The 19,233-nt window shown below is 31.4% G+C and overlaps 1 long non-coding RNA gene across 1 annotated transcript; it reads right to left on the reverse strand.

Moving 5' to 3' along the window:
- Nucleotides 1–16,175: 16,175 nt before the first annotated feature.
- Nucleotides 16,176–17,304, reverse strand: LOC111700594 (uncharacterized). The gene is made up of 3 exons (XR_002765013.1): nucleotides 17,264–17,304; nucleotides 16,982–17,088; nucleotides 16,176–16,880 (listed from the first exon to the last, which is right to left on the reverse strand). It is a non-coding gene; the product is annotated as an uncharacterized LOC111700594 (long non-coding RNA).
- Nucleotides 17,305–19,233: the final 1,929 nt, after the last annotated feature.

The raw sequence follows: 19,233 nt of genomic DNA on the forward strand, positions 1-19,233 counted from the left end.
AAGTGACACTAAAGGAAACATGAAAGGGGGGATAGGATAAAACCTGAGAATTTCAGGTTTCGAACGATACCTATAAGACACCTATCTTAGGTTCCTGTCTCGAGAAATTGACATAAAACTGTGTCAAAATTATACCAAAAAGGATATATGTCAGATTTTGTATAAAAGTTGTAGCATTAACCTGAGATTCTTATGCTCCTGTTAGATATAATCGTATTCAGATTGGTTGCGTACTGGTGAATATGATCTGTTTAATGCTACAACTTTTATGTATCGTTCAACGCCTGAGTTTCAGCCTATACCCCCTATCATTTTTCCTCCACAGTCCCTTTAAGCGAAATTATTTTGTGACCTCGTTTCTTCTCTAGAATTTATATTTGATTTGATTTTGTTTGTTAGAAATTTAAAACGCCGTTTGTTCTTGTCAATAACTCGTCAACGAGAGATGGTTTTTTAGCATTTTAGCATTTAGTTAATTATTTTCCCATAATAATATATAGACACCAAAACTAACTGAACTAAACTTTTTAGAGAACAGAAAATGTTCATTCTGAGAAAAATGCTTAAGATTCGGGATTTAATTTTTCTAATTTCCTGTAGAATTGAATTGAATTTTATTAGAATTAGAATTGAAAATTCACCTTAGCACACTCTTATTTTAGACCAGTATTAAAGGGGGGGGGGGGGGTGTACGCATTCTAAGGGGTATATATGAATAAAACCATATTTAGATTACGGATAAAAGTTTTTCCTGGCATAATAATAGTCTAGAAAAAAAAATAATAATCTTTCAAAAGTGACCATATCAAGAACTCGGATGGAATTTTTAGAAATTTCAATTCAATAAAATCGCCGAAAATGTAAATAAAATCTTAGAAAACTTGAATAAAATACAACTGGGAAAGAATCTATTCTAGTTTCAACTATTATCAAGAACTGTGATGATTAGGGCTTGGTAAACCAAACTAATTGAATACAGTTGGATTTTCACTTTGAGCAGGGGACCCATTTATCCTGGGAAATAGTCCAATAAATCTTTAGAACACAAACGTTGTGCTTTTCACTGAATTAAATCGCTAGTTGGTAAAAATATTTGCTTAAACACATGTACAGTTACATGAACACGTGAACATTTACATAAACACATGAACAGTTGCATGAACACATGAACATTTACATAAACACATGAACATTTACATAAACACGTGAACATTTACATAAACACATGAACGTTTACATAAACACACGAACGTTTACATAAACACATGAACATTTACATGAACCTATGAACATTCACATAAACACATGAACATTTACATAAACACATGAACATTTACATGAACACATGAACATTTACATGAACTCATGAACATTCACCGAAACACATGAACATTTACATAAACACATGAACATTTACATGAACAGATGAATATCAAAATGAACATATGAACCTTTATGTGAATGCCTGAACTTCTAACCAAAATTCTAGATCAGCAAGTTTTGAACCGAATTGCAAGACAATTTCTGAGATGGTCAAATAAATTGTTGAGATTTAAATCCAAATTGTATGTTTGAGTTCATCTCTCCTTAGGGAACAGAAAATCATTGAACCCAACATATAAAACTTTGGAGTATGAAATCAAAGTACAAAGAGATAATCTTTTTTTCTCTCTCTTTCCGTTCTTGTATAACTATTTTTCTATTCTAATACAGGGTTACCCAAAAAGGATGATACTTTAAAAACGACCAAAAACTATTAAATAATGACGATCTTGTAAATCTTCCTGGATTTGATTCTAACGTAGTAATTAACACTAAAAATAATTTACAAAGGAATTGAGTCTTTGCCACAAACTCTGCTTTTCTAACCCTATATCTTTGGATTCCAATGTCGTAGACCTTAGATATTTCAAACTATGAATTCTGTTAGATCAAATAATATAAGTTTGAAATATCAAAGATTTACTACATTGGGATCTAAAGATGTAAGGGTTATAAATTCAGAGTTTGTGGCAAAGACTCAATTTCTTTATCACATCACTGATCGTAAATTTTGAAAGTACTGAAACAACGCTTTAAAGAAGAAAAAATAAAACGCACTTTTCTCAAAATTTATATATTTAACTACGACGCAAAATCATTCATATTGGATTCTCCATCTATGGCATAAAATAATATCTAAATATGTTTGAAATACTACGTGACAATTTTGAACTTTAAATGATAAAATATTTGTTTAAAATAAAACATTTCAGAAAATCTAGTTCAAATATCAAGTGTTCTAAGAAGGGAGTTATGAGAAACCTAATAAGCTACTTTTAAGAGTGAAAATCTATAAAATAAAACAAGACATTCATATATATGTTGCGCATAACCCGCCAAATGGCTGGACCGATTAGGCTGAATTTTTTTGTGGACACTCATGGGTGGCCGAGGGGTGTTATATAGGCTTTAAAAAAATGTTTTTTCAAGATTTTTTTTCAGAACTTTTTTTTAAAATTTTTTTTCCACGGACAACGTCGGGTCCTCCTTCAGCTAGTATAAAATAAAATAAAATAACATTTTTTGAACTTAGGTTTCTGAGAGAGTTGCTAGAAAGGGGGGTTTCTAGCAACTTTCTAGCTATTTACTATGAAGCTATCATAAATCATTAAGTATATACAATAGTTTAATAATAGTTTTGTTCCAAATATCAAACGGTGGCTGAAGAATTTTTTATAATTACAGATTAAAAGTTCAGCATCGAAAATCAATATGTTAGAATCTAATAATTAATTTTCCTAAAATCAAATATTATGCAAAGATTTTTTTTTATATTAATGCTAGATTGAATACAAATTTAAATATTTTCAACCGGGCCCAACTTTTATTTTTTAAAGACTTCTCCATCCATCTTTTTTGATTGGGCCAATCCAAATACATTTTTTTCAGTGTAAAAAGAGGACTAAATTGATATTTTGAAAAAGTTAATTAACATTATTCAGGCTGACGAGGTTCCTCTTGGTGGTGGAGGAGGGGAAGGAGGAGGAGGAGAAGAAGAAGAACCAAATAATCCCCCAGCTGAAGAGTAACAAACGATAAGAGAATAAAAATTGAACCAAAAAGAATTTTTGATTTTTGCAACAATTTTAAAGAAACATTTTCTTTAATTAATTTTATTATTAAATTATTATTTAAAAAATATTATTTAAATAGAAATAATTTAATTAATTTATTGTTTTCCTGTCAGGTTTCCTTATTTCCTGTGATTATGATAGAACCCATACAGTTCAAACATTTCCGATGCTTTTTAAAAGATTTTGTTTACATTTCTTGAAAAATTTAAATGAAATTCCTTTAAACATTCTAATCTATCAGATAGCATTCTTTAAATACCTTCAAATATCATTGCATCGCATTGCATTTAAATAATTTTCTTCTCTGAGCCTTGTTATTTTACTAAACCAATTAAATCGATGTATTACAATCGTATATCTGCATGTTGGAAATAAAAATCAAATTAAACTATTTTTATATGTGCTTCAAGTGTTCGTTGATAGTTGTAATTTCAAGTGTCTCACATTTGTAGATGGATTTACTATACTGCTCTGTACTTTACTGTACTGCTCTGTACTTTACTGTACTGCACTGTACTTTACTGTACTGCTCTGTACTTCACTGTACCTAACTATACTGCACTGTACTTTACTGTACCTAACTATACTGCTCTGTACTTTACTGTACTGCACTGTACTTTACTGTACTGCACTGTACCTAACTATACTGCACTGTACTTTACTTTACTTCACTATATGCACTGTACTTTACTGTACCTAACTATACTGCAGTGTTCCCTAACTATACTGCACTGTACTTTATTGTACTTTAATATACTACACTGTACTTTACAGTACCTTACTATACTGCACTGTAGTTTACTGTACCTAACTATACTGCACTGTACTTTACTGTACCTAACTATACTGCACTTTACTTATTGTACCGTACTTTACTGCACTTTACTTATTGTACCGTACTTTACTGCACTGCTCTTTTAAATACCGTACTTTAATGCTCTGTACTTTATTGTTACTTGTTACTTGTTACTTGTGCAGCACACTAGGTAGCTGACAAGATTGATGAACGCAGCAATGTAAGTTCCAGAAATTTTTTAAACTATTTTATTTGCGGCCCTTCTTACTCTATCTACTTAAACTTTGTAATCTATGAATATATCTTGTATGTTTTGCAAATATTTGTAGTGTGCAATGCAAACAATTAGAGAATTCGCAGAGAACCGAGTAAATCCATTGAATGCAATTTTTATCTGCTACATGGTGTCCAAAGAAATATAAGCGACGACTACTGTGAAATCTTTGTTTGTTTATGCTTTTGAATACACTTTTTCTCATTCTCCAGCTCTGGTATTTTTTAATCGTCTATTTATTTTCATGTATTTTGTGTCAGCCTGTATATTCTGGTGGTCGAGTATCTGTCCCTTGGTAGATTGAAAAACAAGTGTTCCGTTGAAAACAAATAAAACTGAACACAGCAAACCATATATCAGTGTTTTTATCCTAGGACAGAAACATTAAAGGGAGTGTTCGCGTAGAATGAAATGGGGTATAGGCTTAATGCGATAAAAAGCGCTTTTGATCGCTACGAATCCTACTTCTATCTGTTGCGTCTGTAAGAGAAAATTGTTAAATTAGTTTATATTTTATATTATTTTTTAACTTATTTGTTTTGAATTTGATTATTTCTCTTGTCGCTTGCGCAACTATCTAAGAATACCGCGCACCACTCACATTTTTCGAAATCCGTTAAAAACGTTTTCTAAAAATATAAAATATAAAAAAATAATTAAAAGTATTATAAAATATAAACTATATACAAATGTGGCGAAAGATAATCGATGACTATAGGTTCTAATATCTGAATGATTTGTTTGAAATTAAATTGATTTTTTACGGTCTAAGTCGTATGTTGCAATTTTCTCAATTTGTATGGGCGCTACGTTCTTCAGTATGAGACGTCTTTAACAATTTTCTCCTTATAGACGCAACAGATAGAAGTAAGATTAGTGGCGATCAACAGCGCTTTTTTATCGCATTAAGCCTATCCTCCTTTCATTTTTCGCGAAGTGTTTTCTACCCAAAAAGCTTGCTTGAAAACATTCAAAATAATCTAAGATGTTAGTAGATTCTAGGATTAGAAAACATTTAAAATAATCTAAGATGTTAGTCTATAGATTCTAGGATTGAAAAAGCGGGAGTTAAAAACTTCGACCAATTCTTTCAACTGGAATAAACGGAAAGAAGCGTTGGTTATGATATACAACTTATAGAAAAGATGATTAGTTCAAGATGAAATATAAAACTACGAAATCAGAGGATCAGTTTGTTTAAACAATTGAATTTTACTCCGGAGTAAACTCTACAGGGAAACCTCAAACAATTCGTTCCGATAAAATTATATTTTGTATAAACAGTCCTAAGAACCAAGATTGGTCTGGATAAAAGATAAATAGTCAATTTAATCTCTCTCAGTGTCAAGAATGAATTCTTGAAAGACGACTGATAGCTTTAAAAAATAGTATAGCTCTCAAGTGGGAAAAACTTATAGGCAGTCAAGTGCGCAAGAGATGAAACCTTACTTCTCAACTACGGACGTTTAACTATTTTTTATTCAACCTCTTGAAAACTATACGTATTCTGCCACGCTTAATATACGGTTTGTCAATAATATGAATTGTTACTTAAGCTTGATATTGTTCGCTTTCTTCAGATCTTCCGATTTCTAGTGGAGCTTGTGTTTTTCTCTATATTACTCTAGGCTTGTGAGAACGCAGGGGCATTCATGAATATCTCCATTAGTGAGAAATTCTTGGGGATTTGTCCTTTTTTAAAGGTTCGCCTGTAAATAGCTAGAACTAGGGGGGCATGCCATCAAACTTCACTTTGCAACCTGTAAACTACGACTATTTAATCTAACAGAAATTATAGTTTGTTATATTAAAGGTTATTAATTCGAAAATTAAAATTTGTGGGGAGAGTTTAAAGTTGTCTATCCCTGGTGCTGTACCAATACACAATATAGAAATGAGAACTAAACCTATGTATTAATGTTCCGATAAAGATGTTAGTTGTAACCGTGCTGAATTTATTTTTCAGATACATTCTCTTGATCTAGAATTTCATTATGCTATAATACATGCTAAGAACTGTTTTATGTAAAACTCTAGAACACATTGCACAAGATTGTAATGTACAATCTAGAAATCTACAAAATTTGTGTGAAACAAAATATGATATTCAATCAGATTCCTTTAGACCAAGAATTGAAATTACACATTCTTCATGAATTAGTCAAAGTTAAAGATTATAATTTTGTTCTAAACCATTTTTATGTTCCGATTGTAAACTATTTTTATTTATTCATCCTTTATTCTTGTTTTTGTCTTATCATATTCTACCTTTTCACCTTTGTGTACGAAATAAATCTATAAAAATAATAATTTCTTAAAACTTCAATTTCATCTTAAAATGGATCAAAAACAAACAAAAAACAAAAACAACAACAACAACAAAAACAGACGTGACTTAAAAACCAGAATTCACGTCATAAATATAGTTTCACATATTAGATGAAAATAATTTAAAAGAAAAATATTTTTTGTTACATAAAAAAATCCACCAAAAATATATATGATGCATAAAAGAGTCGTTACAATAATTCGCGAAAAAGAACGGTACAAATTAAATATTTTTAAACATCTAGGCTTGTTGCCTGAATTTCTCTTCGATTTAATGCAATCAAGGAAAGTTTTTTGGCCCTCCGATTTAAAAAAAACATGTTTAGGATACGTTAGGCATTTAGATAAAACTCTATAGTCGAACGTTAAAGCCACAGAATTAAAGGGAGTGCTCGTGAAAAATGAATTGGGTAAAATTAAAATTTGGAATCAAATGTTATCAATCGCTTTTTATCTGATGATTGAGTTATGAGAAGATTGAAAAAAGCACTCGTCACTCAAAGTGAAGAGTCCACTGAGATCCTGATTTTGAGTTTATATACTGTAGTTAGAACATAATTCATACCACGCACCTCTGACCATGTGGTAAAAGTAAATTCAACCTAAAGTCTGACCGCGTCAACTTTGTTGCACCGACTAGTCCTATTGAGTGCCTGCTTTTTTTTAACCATGATGTCTTGGTGATACAGTACAAACTGGGACGGAAAGGTTGACCCGGCTCGGAAATTCAAATGTACTACGGCTTCCCGTGATACAATCAACTTCGAAATGATCCTTTAGTTTTTGGGGTCAGTGATATATATTTTATATAATGTGTGCATGCTGTGTACTTTGGAGAACAATAACCATTTCTCTTACAGATTTCGAGCACATGTTCTCTGGTTCCTCTCCTATAGATTTCGAGCACATGTTCTCTGTATCCTCTGCTATATTCGCAAAGATATATAAAACGATTTTACTCTATAAATCTTTACGTTGTATTTTCATATCGTGAAAAATGTCAATTGCAATTATTTTCCGATTATTTTTGTCTTTTTATCAAAATATAATATTTGTCTCCAAACATAAATTACAAAAGAATAATATTTGTTTTTATATAATCAACACTTTATCTGTCCCCAGATAGTTCAGCTGATGAACAACCATTTCTAATTAATTCTAGAAAAATGGTGCCAATACATCTAACTCAAGGAATTGATATAGCTCAACTCAACTCAACTCAACTCAACTCAACTCAACTCAACTCAACTCAACTCAACTCAACTCAACTCAACTTAACTAAACTCAACTCAACTCAACTCAACTCAACTCAACTCAACCCATCTCAACTCAACTCTACTCAACTCAACTCAAGGAAGTGGTATAACTCAACTCCTCCTGCACCTCAAATCAACTCAATTCAACTCAACCCAACTCAACCCAACTCATCCCAACTCTGCTCATCTCATCTCAACTCAACTCGGCTTAACTCAACTCAACTCAACCCAACTCAAATAACTCAATTCAAATTAACTCAGCCCAATCTCTGAACACATTAAATCAACTTGTCTAATACGATGTATACGTATCTTCTGCAATTTTCTTATCTTTGATATTGACTTATTGATATAGCAGAAATCTTAGTTTGGTATCAGGTTACTAAGATACTTGAGGAAAAAATATTGTGGCAAGTTTTAGTTTCTTCAACATGATAACAGACAGGATCTGCACGGATTAATTCTTTTTACTTTAACATAATAAACCACATCTTGCAAGGGTTTGTCATGCAACATATGGTGTAGTATTTTGGAGGAACTAACACAGGGCAGCAACATTTTATATTAAAATATTTAAAGTAGTTTATGACAATCTTTAAGTAAATGGTCTCCTAATAGTTTGTTGACAGACATTTTAAGTAGTTAATGACAATCTTAAAATAAAAGAGTCTCATAATAGTTTGTTGACAAACCCTTTAAGTAGTTTATGACAATCTTTAAATAAAGGGTGTCCTATAGTTTGTTGAAAACCCCTTTAAGTAGTTAATGACAATCTTAAAATAAAAGAGTCTCCTAATAGTTTGTTGACAAACCCTTTAAGTAGTTTATGACAATCTTTAAATAAAGGGTGTCCTATAGTTTGTTGACCAACCCTTTAAGTAGTTTGTGACAATCTTTAAATAAAGGGTCTCCTAATAGTTTGTTGACCAACCCTTTAAGTAGTTTATGACAATCTTTAAATAAAGAGTCTCCTAATAGTTTGTTGACAAACCCTTTAAGTAGTTTATGCCAATCTTAAAATAATGAGTCTCCTAATAGTTTGTTGACAAACCCTTTAAGTAGTTTATGACAATCTTTAAATAAAGGGTCTCATAATAGTTTGTTGATGAAACCTGTATGTAACTTGAAACCAATCAGCAGTAACAAGAACAGTATATCCACGAAAACGATTCACATGAGAACGAGCATAATAAGATTTAGACAAGAGTAAGAGTTTATCGAATATTGCCAAGGTTGTATTATAAGGTTGGTTACTCTCGAAGCGCTCCAATGTACGGAAAATGTCATCTTCTAAGATAGATAGATAAAAACCCAATATGACGTCACTAATTATAGAGGTTAGAGATCAAGATAAATCTAAAACTGAGTCATCAAGTTTTTGAACAGCCTCGACTTTAAAGTGTTGCAATGTGTTGGCCTTTGGTTTCATCTCACCAACTAATTTATACTGTTCTGTAGCCCTAAACATATACATTTCAAATCTGCAACGCGTTTTTTCTAGCATAAGTTTAAAAAGTTTAAAATGAGTATTTGGCAAAAGATTTCTCGATTTTGCGTGAATATGCAATTGCAGAGCTATAAAGAAGAACAAGAATGTTTTGAATATCTACTATGTAACCAAAATAACAACAAGTTGAGTGAGAGTGAGAGTGAGAGTGAGGGTGTATCTATAAAAACGCTACCCTAAAAAAACGCTACCCTAAAAAAACGCTACACTAAAAAAACGCTACACTAAAAAAACGCTACATAGGCTATATTCGCTAAAAGTTTATTGCCTGTTTCTGTTTGTGTACAAGATTTTAAAATTCACATAGTCGTAAATTGAAAATAAATCATAAGTTTATAATTTAAGAGATATATACTTTTAAATTCTCATAGTCATAAATGGAAAAATTATAAGTGTACCACATATTATTACGGTCATTCATTCTTGAATGGGCAATTAATTCTATTTTTATGACATTTTACATGTACATAACGGCCACAAATGCACCTCTTTGAGCCTCCCTTACGTTTAAAATTCAAATTACAAAGATGACAAATTCTGGTGATGGTCTGGTCTGGATGAGTGATATCTGTTGTATCCGACAGTTTAGTTCTTTTGGGGCTGGAATTATCTAAAAATTGAAATACTTAGGAAATATTCATTGGAAACAAATGTTAATTATAAGCATTAATATATTTTTCATCATATTACCTAAAATTGTTGTGGACTTTCTTTTTGTTCTGCACTGGGTCGATGGTTTGTTTTGATCTAATNAGAGAGAGAGAGAGAGAGAGAGAGAGAGAGAGAGAGAGAGAGAGAGAGAATTCCCCTCTTGTAAAAGGATCGCTGGTAGTTGAGTTGTAACCACTAACAAGGGAATAGTGCCTAGGTTTGTTCTTGGTCTTGGGAACCCTTGGTAAAGTAAAATTCCCTTAACTTCCCGTAAAGTAGTTTTAAATAATTAAAAACTAACTTTAATTTGTCTAGCTCAACCTAATTTCTACCTTTTTTAGAAAAACACAAAAACTCCCTTCTACCCCCCCCCCCCCGTAGATCTACTGATAAAATGAGCAGCTAACAAACATAAATGTTATTTAGGCTTGTCAACAATTATTTTTTTTAATTGTAAAATAATGATCTAAACCACTTTATTTCCATATGATAATAAATCAAACTCCAACTTTAAAATATTATTATTACAAAAAAAATAAAACTTTAGATCTTGCTGTCTAATATTATAAAAAAAAGTTTGATATTAAAGAGACTGTGATTTTAAATGACCCTCCATGCGAGGATGCCAATAACCGATTCACACGGTACCATTGAAAGCTTTTTCTGATCAAGTATGATTGTTGTCAGTTATGGTTTCTTAAAAGTTCGACAACGTTTTAGTTTAACGATCAGACGAAGGTTTCAACGGCACTGTCAATGTATTGTCATCTTTGCATAGAGGGTCACTTAATATTGCACTTACAAGGTCTCCTAAACAGAAATATAAATGTGGTTCAATGTTGATCAATCATGTTTTAGGATTATTTGGTTTATGTTTGCTCCTGAAATTAAACTAACATAAATTCCAACTGTATAAACTAGATTATCTGAAATAATTAAATTAGGATTAAACCAGTTCTAGCCAAATAACATTGGAAAGGTTGTATGATAAGATACTCTGGATGCGCTCTAATGTACTAAAACATCTCGTCTTCATCAGGGGCGGATAAAGGGGGGGCGGGGGGACATTCGCCCCCCCCCCTGAGATTTCGAGGCAAAAATGTTCCCAAATTGATAAATCAAAGAAACTAGACTTAAGTTATAATATTGTTCATATCTAGTAATGTTCCTTAATCAATACTCATTTATCAAAATTATAATATTGTTCCTAATTTTCATGCATTTAAGTATATCTAGTAATTTCTTTTTGTTCTTAAATTGCTAATGTTCCTATTATTGTTCCTGTTCCTAATACTGTGTCCGACCCACCTTAAATCCTTGTCCTAATCATATATTTTTGTTCCTAATTCCTGAACAATCTTTTTATTGTTCCTAGATCCCTGTCCTAATCCTTTATTTTTGTTCCTTATTCCTGAACAATCTTTTTATTGTTCCTAAATCATTAATTTTGACAGTTTTTGAGTCTTTTAAGTCAAAAAAAATTTTCGCGTGCGGCGCGATTTTTTGTTCCTTTTTAGGAATTTTTTTGTTCCTAAAAAATCTTGCCCCCCCCCCCTCACTTAAATCCTGTATCCGCCCTACTCTTCATATCTATAAACACTCAAAACAACAATGTGACGTAACTGATTATTGACGGAAGCTGAATTGACAACGATGTTTATTAGAGATTTAGCATGACGTCATTGGTATCAAATGTGACGCAGTTCCAACCCGTGCACTGTGAAGAGGATAATAAATAAGACAGTACATGCACGTTTGAATCCAAAAAACGTCGAAATGAATAAACCGATTTTGTGTATTGTACAGCGTGCTTTAGCTGGATAAAGTGGGTCCTGTACTTAACATTAAACAGAGTTGACAGTGAATATGAGGAACGGAGAAGGAATAGAGATGAAAAGATCATGAATATGAATAAAAGGGGGGAGGGGGGGTGGAGAAGGACAGGAAAGATATGGGATTGTTGTTGAAAGAAGTTTCTTCCTTGTTTATCTTGATGTTTTCAGAAGTAAAATACAAATGCCATGAATTTAAATATTTTCAAATTTAAAAAATCTTTTCAAATTCAAGTTTGAAACTATAATAGCTATATAATGTACTTTACAAAGTGTACAACGTACAATTTATTCCTGTAAACATAATTTCCTTTCCATTACTTTCATTCACTTTTTAATACTTTTATGTACAAATTTACATTATATTTTATATTTAATGTTCCTTTAACAGCTTCATTTACAGAGAGACCAAATCATTAATAATAATAGATGGTTCACGCTTATTTACACATGTATCTATATAATATTAATCATTAGATGTATTGTGTGATGTATTTGTATTGTATACTAATCATCCCGATTGCTTAATCTCAATATCCACCATTACCAAACATTTCACTAGAATGGGATCATTTAATTGGTATACCGTCCCGTTATTCCTAGTATAGTCTATTTTTGAACTGTACAGCTTGCTCTCTAGCTGATTAAAAGTCGGCTCGGTACTTAAAATGAACCTGAAGTTTACAGTTCCACATGCAGTCGGGCAATGGGGATTAATGTTTAATCTCTTCATTATAGTCATTCCAACAGGGTACGATTATACGAGATATCGAATAAAGATTAAATTAATCTGCAGATTAACAAGAAAAAGATATCTAGCATTGATCTCGATATCCACAATACAAAAGTACCCAGCTCAAATTGTGTATCCCGTATCCAGTATCTGGTCATAACTAGATTTCAGCTTTGATGAAAACTAATCAAAGTTTAAATTGGTTCTGCTGATACTTGGTACATAGAACTGAATTAAAAGTAACCCACTTGTGTACATGCATCCATAGTAGTTAAATACATGCACATAATTTCCATAACCATAACTTTGTTCATAAAAATTCACATTTCTGTAAAAATAATGTAATATTTTTTTCTACTGTTGGCTTCAAAACCCTAAAAACTATTTACATAATAACTTCTAAAACAGTGTATAATAGATAGATAGTATCTGACAGTGCACTCCTGTGATTGTACTCTACTTGGGAATTTGCCCTTGGGAAAAGGCCTTTGGGAACTTACCTTAAACCCTATCAACAGTGTCTCAGTACAGTTTAATCTATGTATACGTTTATTGTACATGCAGTACGCGGGGTATGTTTTTACAGACATGTTTATATATAACTGTTCTAGAATATTTTTTATTCCTGAGAAACATGCTTCAAAAAAAAACTATGATGGCAAAATTATCCTCTTTCAAAGGGATTGTAAGCCTACACACTTGGATTCACAAGCGGGGTCCGATAAATATACACACATATCTCTGTGCTCATATCTAACAAAGGTTTTAAGGGTACCGTTGTAAATCGAGCAATGCCATCTTTTCATCGAGGGTTAATTGAAATTACGCTTACAGTACATTTAAGGATAAAACTGGTTTAAACTGATTTAGAGCTTAATTAAGATTCCTAAATTAAATTCTATTCTGTATTTAATCAAGCGTACGCTACCACCAAATGTTAACAACAGGATTCTCTAATTTATGATTTGTTTTGGTCCGAGATCAGATTATTAAAAAATAAATTTTAATTTTTACCATTTTTAAAAAGCTTTGCTTTTTTAAGAACAAATTACAAAAGTTTTTTCATAAAAAATCAAGAATGTCTTAAGATAAAATATTAATATTACTCCGACTACTCCCCAACTAGAAAGTGTATTTTATCCTACGTCATTAATTTATAATAATGAATTTAGAATCAAGAGGCAAACTTTTAATAGAAAAAGTTTTCCAACTAAACTGTTTCTTTTCTTAAACTGATGTTCTAGAGATTTTACTAACAAATAGATTTTAAAAATATAAAATTTGTCTGCAAAATCTTAAACTGATGCTCTAGAGATTTTACTAACAAATAGATTAAAATTTGTTTGCAAAATCTTAAACTGATGTTCTAGAGATTTTATTAATAAATAGATTTTAAAAATATAAAATTTGTTTGCAAAATCTTAAACTGATGTTCTAGAGATTTTATTAATAAATAGATTTTAAAAATATAAAATTTGTCTGCAAAATCTTTTTCACATGTTGTGTAAACATATTGTCACCATAACAGCAATTTTAAAAGGCGTGATGTAGCATAATTTGAAATTAAGAATCTGTGGGTAATAGTTTTTTATCTCATATTCTCATATTTCTTCAAATTTTTCGAGAGAAAAGAACGAAAACCAATTATCATCGTTAATAATTTAAGCTTCCAGATCAACTCTTGATTTAATAAAAAGGTGTCTCTCCAGTCTCCAGTGCATGACAATGAATCGAAAATCCAAATTTTCATTTTGTGTATTTAAAGTTTTTATTTAGTGCATTGTTTTCCTCCTGGGGAATGGGGATCAATATAACATCTCAGTCGAGTCCTCCAGAGAGATCACATAGATCCAGACTCCTACGAAATATTGCATCAATTTTCAAGATTGCGTTAACTTTGAAGCTTTAACTTGGCCTTTTAGTTTCCGTTTACATTTTAGAACTAGAAGAACTTGTTATTGGCTTTATTCTTAATAAAACACCTGGCCAAATTTACATCGATTTCTGCGTGAAAGCTTTCAGCCGTTGGATTACTGTAAGATTAATATTTAATGACTAATCTATACATATCTAGCTTCCAATCAATAATTTACCTTTACAATTAAGTTTGGGCTACAGGGAATGTTCATGAAAATAAAAGGGGTTTGAGGGTTTATAAAAATGTTACCTTAAAAACTGAAGGACGCCTTAAAAGCCCTGAAAACCTTATGCATTAAAAAATGGAAGAAATGGAGATTGAATAATTAAAAACAAAGATATTTTTTTGGATACAAAAATAGGCAACAAGTATAGATATAGATGTATTTTTTTAACCCTATAAAGGCTGGGGGGTCTGAATCTATGTATAGCCTGGGGGCCGCCCCCCCCCCTTAGGAAAAGGCCTCAGAGAATAGGTATAGGGTTGAAATGCATGTGCATGACCTAATTTGCCAATGCCAATCATTGAAAAAAAATGAGATTTTAATAGTTTGGGTGCCAAGGAGGGTTGAAAAAAACTCCAAAAAAAGGGTCAGAAAAATTTTTAAAAAAAATTTGTTTTAAACACATGTTTCTATATCCATTTTTCAAGGGCTTTTCAAAAATAGAGTTTTAGACCCACATTTTAAAATTCGCCCTTATTCCCATCTTTTCCGATTGGTCCCTGATAGATATTCGAGTATTTTAACTCAAAGAAAATCCATTAAGTTTTATGAATCAACATTATTCCACTGAACCTTCATTCAGTAAACATAAAAGTACGTTGCATTGAAGAAAAACAAAATAGTTGAGTGTTTACCAAAAATGTTTATGAAGAAAATAATATTTCTTAGATAATGTAAATGAAAAAAATGTGAGGAAGATAATTGTTCAAGCATTCTATTTTCAAACATATTGTGGTACAAAATACAAACTAACAAATTATGTTGTTTAAAAACGACATTGTGGATTTAAAATGGCTCTGTTATCAAAAAGTTAGCAAGGAAATTCTGCATAAAAATTGCGCGAAAAAAAAACCTTTTACATAAATTGCTGCAATAAATTGTTGCATGAATTTGGACGCGACGATTTTTCATTCCGCGGGAATTCCTAATTAGTACACTTTGAATAGATGATCTCTGAGTCTCTTTACATTTTCTGAAATTTAATTTCTTTATCTTTTTGTCCCCCTTTTCTCTTCTGAAATTAATGTTTGCAAAGAGCTTATAGTTCTAAAGCCTCCAACCCTTATTTGTGTTTAATATTTCTCAGATTTTTTCTTTGTTCATGCAGAAAACTGGATTTTTTCAAAAAAAGTAAAGGAAAAAATCTTTTAAAAGATTCATACTGTAGATTTTGAAAATTAATCAAGATTAAAATTTGAAAAGAAGAAAGAAAAAAGATGATTGAAGAAAAGGGGGGTGGGAATTATAGCATAAAAAAAGAAGGAAAATAATAAAATATAAATGAATTGAGTTATTGAGAAGAGAGAAAACGTTTTTAAAAAGAATTTAATTTGGAATAATAAAGTTCAAATTAAAGAATGAATAAAACAGAAGAGGAAGAGGGGTTAGTTAAAGAAGAAGTGTGAGATAATATTAAAAAAAAAATATCTATTAAATACACGCCAAACTAAAGTAAAGTACAGGAATGATTGAAATCTTATAAGTTTTCAATCATAACTCTCCTAATTAAAGAGCTTTTAAGAGGAACTACAATGTTTTTATTTTTAATGTGAAGCCAGATATATTTCCTTGTCTCATACTAGTGCGTAAAATCAAAACTAGAACAGTTACGGGGTCCCAAATTCAGCCAAGTAATGGTGTATAAAGGAACTTAGTTTTTGCCACAAACTCTGGTTTTCTAATCCCTTTCTAATCTTTGCAACCCAATATTGTAATTAAATAGTTCAAGTATGAATTCTTATAGATAAGATAAGCTAAGTTTGAAAGATGAAAGTTTACATCATCAAGTTGCACAGATGTAAGGATTTGAAAATTTATGTTTGAGGCAAAAAATCAATTTCTTTGACCTTTGCATTCTGTCTAGTTTATCCGAACCGATACCTCTTTTCACAGGTTGTGGAAGATATTTATTTATTTACACATCTCCCAGTCACAGAATCCGATATCCATTTTGCATATTTTACATATATTATTTATATATATATTTGAAAAGGGAGGTATGTGGTTTAATCAGCTTGAACCAGCGCACAATAGAGATGGTTAAACTTCATATTGACGGGTTAGCTACAATGGTAGGCGATTATATCAATACAATAAAGACGACTTTCATTCCATTTTAATTTTGATTTAAATTAAGCTATAACAGCATGGACAAGCACATAAACATACTGTTTCGACCCTGAGATGTTGCTGATTACTTGTCTCTCTTAACCGGTTTATGTGTATACCTTAATCTGTACTGCAACCTGAACAATTCGAGTTAGTATTTATCTTTCCATTAAGTGTTTAGGTCCTTGTTTCACTACTTAGCGATTTTCCTAAAGACTAATGAAATCTATATAAGTACCGTGCGGTATTTCTCAGGATTGGATTGTAAGACTCGCTCTTCTGAACGCTCTTCATGACAAAGGATAATAATAAGGTTCCGAACGTTTATTTCTCTGAGACTTCAATCTAAATAATTTTTAATAAGCCCACAGAAAAAGCATCGAGTGATAAAATCATACAATACAGCAAATAAATCAACTCGGGCATTAAAAAACTGTGGAATGGAACCACTACATTACATCTACAAGATATCAAACCGAACATAAATAAATGATATTCATAATATATAAAGAATAATTACCGCAGTGATCCTAGAATTCTTGACACAAAAATAAATAGATGAACTTGCAAGACAAACAAATATAAACTACGGTATAAACTGTCCGCTTCCACGCGAGAAACTTGCGCATGCGTAGTTGGTCTGTAAACAGCTTCTAAAACTAGTTTTTTACAATACGTTCTGTACAGATCCGCAGGGAGAACTCAGGAATTCATAGGGGCACCACATAGACTTTACACACGCAGCATGGCTCGCGTAACAGACCTCTACTGTGGTTTACTTTATCTGATTCATCTTTCTATGGGGTGGAGGAGATTGCTTACCAAGAGGTCCTATAGATTTTACACTGTGTTTTGGTTTGGTTTACACTGGTTAAGTTCATTTAGAGGTTACATTCTACGTTTATAATGTATAATCCTGTTTAGTTTGAACCAAACTACCCGTTATGGTGGATAGAAGAGTAAGCACCAGAACGGTCGGCCAACTAGTCGGAGACGTTTTCTTCCACACACTGTTTATAATGTATAACTCTGTTTAGTTTGAACCAAACTACCCGTTATGGTGGATAGAAGAGTAAGCACCAGAACGGTCGGCCAACTAGTCGGAGACGTTTTCTTCCACACTGTTCGATTCCAGCTTTGGTTTCAAACCTAACCAGAAACCGAGTATTATATTAACTTTATACTCTGAGCACATTCTGTCACCATTTATGTTTCTTTTCATATTACTGACAATTGTTAGGCCGTACATTAATTAGTTCCTTTAGTTTTCCAATATCCTTTGCATATGATGTTTCTATCTCTCCTTATCAAATAAATCTTTTTATTCTGAATCCGTCCTTCAGATCCGCGAAACACATACTTGTTACTTATAAACTTGTAATTCGAAAAAGCTTGTTAACAAAACTTAAATTAAAAAGTCGTCTTTATTGTATTGTAATAATCGCCTACCACTGTACTCTTTTCTTTTTATTTAATCCGGTCCCGGGCGGTATCCGAAATTAATTTTTAGAAAATCTTTGAAAAATTTTGTAAATAGATTTTTTTGCAAGATACCTTTATTTTAATTTTTCAGCCTTCCTTAATTAAATTCTACAGTTAAAATGATCGACACAAGGCAGACAACTAAAGTTTTGTTCTTTCATGTGCTTTCTAAATTTTCGGTCTCGCATGTATTTTTCCAGTTAAAAATGAATACATGTACATAATGAATAGTTTTAAAGTTTTAAAATAAAATAATGAAAAAAAAACCAGCTCTACACTCTCAAGCTTCTCATGATTTATTACCCAGAACAAGATATATTTTCAGGCGGATAAATCTTTTAAAGTAAAAACCTAAAATTGAATCGATGGGGAAAATATTCACTTTTTCATTAAATTAATAATATAATAATATATTTATGTTTTTTATTTGTCCTCAGATTTTCTCCTTTTAGAAATTAGATTAGAAATGTTGTATAAAGTACTTCAAGTCTAGTAAAGTAAACATAAAATGATTTAACCGGAAACAGTAGAAATCCATGAAAATGGGAGGCAGTAAATTTAATGAATTACATCGATCCCTTCTCCCCCTTCTCTCTAGGATTACACGACGAGCAGATTACCTAATTACACTGACAAATCATTTCTATTCTGTAATTTTTCTCATTTAGAAAGTAGTGAATATTAATGAATTAATTTTATTGATAATAAACTTATTTAAGTAAAACGTCTATAACTGCTTTCAGGGCGCTTCGCTCCTATCTTCTATTTCAATTGAACATTTTCACTCTCTTTACATTGTAAAAAAAAAATAAAACAAAAAGTTTGCGGATTTTATAAAAAATGTCGTGAATCTTCAAAATTTATGAAAATCGAACTTTGTTGGAGGCTAATTTTTAAATTTTGATCATAAACCTTCCTTGGGGTCATGTAACGTCCCACACACAATTTGGGCGCTATCGGTTCAGCTCTTATGACGTTTATTGCATTTACAAACAGACAAGCAAAGTT

Source organism: Eurytemora carolleeae, unplaced genomic scaffold (assembly GCF_000591075.1).
Source record: "Eurytemora carolleeae unplaced genomic scaffold, Eaff_2.0 scaffold303, whole genome shotgun sequence".
Classification (NCBI taxonomy): Eukaryota; Metazoa; Arthropoda; class Copepoda; order Calanoida; family Temoridae; genus Eurytemora; species Eurytemora carolleeae.